This window comes from Aptenodytes forsteri, unplaced genomic scaffold (assembly GCF_000699145.1).
Source record: "Aptenodytes forsteri isolate BGI_AS27 unplaced genomic scaffold, ASM69914v1 Scaffold61, whole genome shotgun sequence".
NCBI classification, from domain to species: domain Eukaryota; kingdom Metazoa; phylum Chordata; class Aves; order Sphenisciformes; family Spheniscidae; genus Aptenodytes; species Aptenodytes forsteri.
In genome coordinates this window covers 6,001,772-6,005,836 of record NW_008794443.1, presented here as the reverse complement: position 1 = coordinate 6,005,836, position 4,065 = coordinate 6,001,772, and positions in this window count along the sequence as shown.

The following is a 4,065-nucleotide window of genomic DNA, read 5'->3' as shown; positions in this document are numbered from 1 at the left end:
ACGAGACCCGGCCCCGCATGCGGCCCCGGGCGGCGCCCCAGCCCGGCCTCTCCCCCGGCGCAGGCGGTCCCCAGCACCGGCCGCCTGTGTGCGGCATCAAGCGCACCCAAATGCCGCCCGCAAGCCGGGCGGCGGCGGCGCCGCTTCAGCTTCTGTCAGGCTCATCCCCACAGGTAACCGGGTCCCTGCTACGCCGCGATGTTAATTTTTAGCAGGAAGTTCCCAGGAACCTCTGGGAAAGGTCTGGGACATCTCATCTCACCAGCTCTCAAGCCGATTAAAATTGTACTCTCTTCAAAGGAGGCTTGTAGAGGCAGGCTTCATCCCTCTGGAAGTTCAATTAATTCCTTGAATGCTTTCACCGAGGAACATGCTGATGTATCGGAATAGCCAGCTCTGCCTTTGAATATGTGGTAATTTACACCGAATAGCAATGTTGTTGGCAGCTGCTGCCATCAGTACTTAACCTGAAGGAGGTTTTAAAATTGGAAGCATGCATAGACTCTACATGAGGTTAGCTGGAAGCTTTGCCGTCTGAAATAACGCAAGAGCGTGGCGAGATGTCTCACGGGAGAAGCGCCGGCAAACTCGGGAACAAGCACTTTTCAGGGTACCCGGTCCTACGGGTTCAGGCACCATCCACAAGATCCTCTCAGCCTATGCAACAGTTTACAGAGCTAGCTACGCTTTATACAGCACGGGTATTCACTTACCAATTGTCAATAGCGCAGATATTTTATCTTTTAAGTCATGTGAGACGCAAGGACCGAACTTCTTATCAGGGCCGTCCAGCCAGCCTCTCGGTAGCTTCAGCCTTATTCCCGTACGGTGGTGGTTACGATAAGGATGAAGAGGAAGGCTTGTTTCAGCTGAGGCCCACCTGCAAGAGAAAACGTAAAAGGAACCACGCTGTGCCTTTAGACAGAGATGTTATTTGGCTCGAGTCTGCTGAAATTCCTCCTCGATTTATACCAAAGCCTTGCTGGGGAAGCAGACACTCACGTGAAGAAAGCCAAAGAGCTACTCCGCCTCCCCCCCCTCTGTACTGAGCGTATCTTCTCTGACTGACTCCCAGCCGGAGCCGCAGCCACTGTTCCTCCTCCTCCTCCCCCGGGGCCGGCGATTCGCCGAGGGCGGGAGCCTTCCCCCTCCGCGCTCGCCCCGACAGCCCGGGGGGGCGGGAGACCCGCAGAAGACCCGCAGAGCGGGGGGCGGGCAGCCGCCCCCGCCGCTGCATGAGCCTTTCCCACCCCGCCCCGCTAGCGCCTCCTCAGCCTCCGGGAATTAACAGCTCATTGACAAACCGATTGTCACCTGGGGGGGTAGGGGGGAAGCCAAGCAAGCCGAAAGCCACAGCAGTTATTTCAGGTGCAGGATTCGCCCCTTCCGAGTACCCTACCCCCTTCCAGCCAGCCCCAGTGAAAGCCATTAGGGGAGGAACTGGCCCCCCCTCGAAGAGCTGCTGCCAGGGGCAAAACGAAGCTTCACCCTGTATGACCAACCCAGGAGAGAGCCATGGGGCTCCTGGACACCCTTCTCTCCACACGACAGCACCCAACCGCGCGGGACTGGGCGTTACTATTTGAAAATAAGGTTAATAAATAATTCTGCCAGTAATAAAGGGGAGGCAAAAAATCAGTTTGTCTGGAATCGTGTGCTGCATCAATGTTGTATTTTGCCCAGAGTAGTGTAACATGCTAGAAGAAATCTGAGGGGTTGTTAATAATTTAATTGTCCTCTCCTGTTTCACACATTATGATCCTGACCTCTTCTCACCTGAAATTTTTCTCTATGATGCTTCAGAGAGCTTGCAGTATGTTTTTAGCATTGTATCAGAACAAGATACTTCCTTTACTGGAAGAGCAGCTCCTGGTTTTTTTGGTAGCTATCACTGGGAATGACCAGAGGTGGAGTCTCTTCTCAGCAGCAGTTTTAGACAGCCTATATGTACACGTAATAAAAATAACAGATTAAAAGCAGGGAAATTTTGTCTATTCTTAAGGGACTGTCCCACTCTGTAGCCTGCTGAGACGGCTTTCAATGTGTTCTGGGCTGGGAACCAAAGTTCAGTCCTCTGTAATTTGTCTTGCCTTGAGCTGAAAATACCTTTGTACTTTTGCCCCTTCTCCCACGAGGTTCCTCAGGTTTTCACCCTTCATATCCTGGCCTTTACAAAACCAAGCTGCTTCAAAGTACATAGCTAAAATATCTGCCTTCTAAAATTAGTTTATTTAACTCTGCTATATCTTTTTCCTATTAGCTCTCATCTCTTCCATCTTTACTCTTCAATTCGCCTAAGTATTATAGGCACAAAACCAATTAAAAAAAAAATCATTAAGGTTGCACAATGAAGGAGTCAGAAGTTAGGAAATACCAGAAGATGGGTTATGTGACTTCACTTTGTTCCCCTTGCTCGTACATTTCATGAGAGTCTTAAATTATGTCATCCAGTATTATTTTGTTCTGGCCTTGCTTTATTTTGCAAGGCCTCGCCTTTGTTTAGGATACAGGATGGACTTACTCTCGGGATGTGCCAGATTTTTGCAGAACAAGATGCTGGGACTATTCACTGCAGACGAGTGTAGGAAACCTTGAGGAAACACACGCCATTCCTGCCCCTGTTCCAGACAGGATGCGTGTGCTTCAGCTGCATCTTTTGTGCATGAGTTCATGGGCGTGAGCTAATTTCACTCTAGCTAACCTGGGTATTGGTAACAGTCTAGCATGGATCTTTGGGCAGGCTGGAAAACAGCAGTAAAGAACATGAACATGCTGTTAGCAGGACTGAGCCACTGGCTCAGAGAGGCCAACTCAAGTTACTGATGCGCCTCTGAAGCTAGTTAGACATATGCAATGTTCCTATGGTGATACTGTGTGATGACTTAGAAGTCATCATTTGATTTCACAGCTGGCTGTAAGTTATGTGCTTGTCAATTTTCTGGGAGTCTTGCAGAAGGCATCTAGCTCTAGGAAGAGCTAAGCGTTCACATTTGCAGCCAAAGTTTGAAGGAGATGTAGTGCTGTGAACAGAGGACCTGTTGCTGACAGTTTTATTCCCTTGCATTAAAGGCAGTGTGTGTGTGTAATAAATACAAGGAATTTTATCTAAGATACCTGAACACACCTCTATCTGGAGTAAACTGCAAAATCGCAAATTCTAACTACATTGGTCAAATAATGAAATTACATTATTACAAATTAGATTATTACACTTCAGTTTCTTCTGGCAACTGTAACTGTCCAAGACCAGCAACAGAATGAAAGCTCGTGTTTGTTGTCGTCTAAATATGTCAAACTAAATTCAAGGATTCAAATGGCAATTTGAACAATTAATATACTGCAGAAAAAGCTTAGTTCCTAGCTGTTTTCAAAATGATCTGTACAAGCAAGAAATTAAGAACTAATCTGCAACAGCAATGAATTTATTTGGCAGAAAGTATAAGGAATCACTTCTCTGGGATATATTCTATTGCACACAAATAGTATCAGCAATGATGTGACAACAATGAGTAGCCTTCAAAATGCTTTGGAAAAGGATGACTAGCAGGAAGTCAAATGAATGCTCCTGCAAGCAAAAACAATGCATGTGACCAAAAAGTCAACAGGTTTTTTTTTTCTATTTCAGTTCAAAATCAACTCTCCTGAGACTCAAACCTCTCCCCAAACCAAACATAAAAGCCACAGAAACCTTTAAATGCAAAGCAATAACTAAAATAAATCCAAACAAAATGGAGTCTTATTTAAGTTCCAGGAGAAACTATGTACCTCCTGAGTCACTACTAAACTAAGAAAATGTTGCAGCCAGATTCTGCCCTGCCTTGCAAAACCAGAGAAAAGCAAAGATAAAAATTACAGGAAATGGAAGGAAAAGACTGTTGAACATGGGAAAAGCAAAACTGTGGAGAACATGAAATAAACAGAATGGAAAGTTGCAGCACCATGAAAGTGATTTCCTCCCCGGCAATCCAATAAGCAAGATGACTCATCAGGCTCCGTGTATGCAATGCACCATGCAGTCTATCATACACCTCTGGTCCTAGAATTAAGATACAACAGAACTGTCCC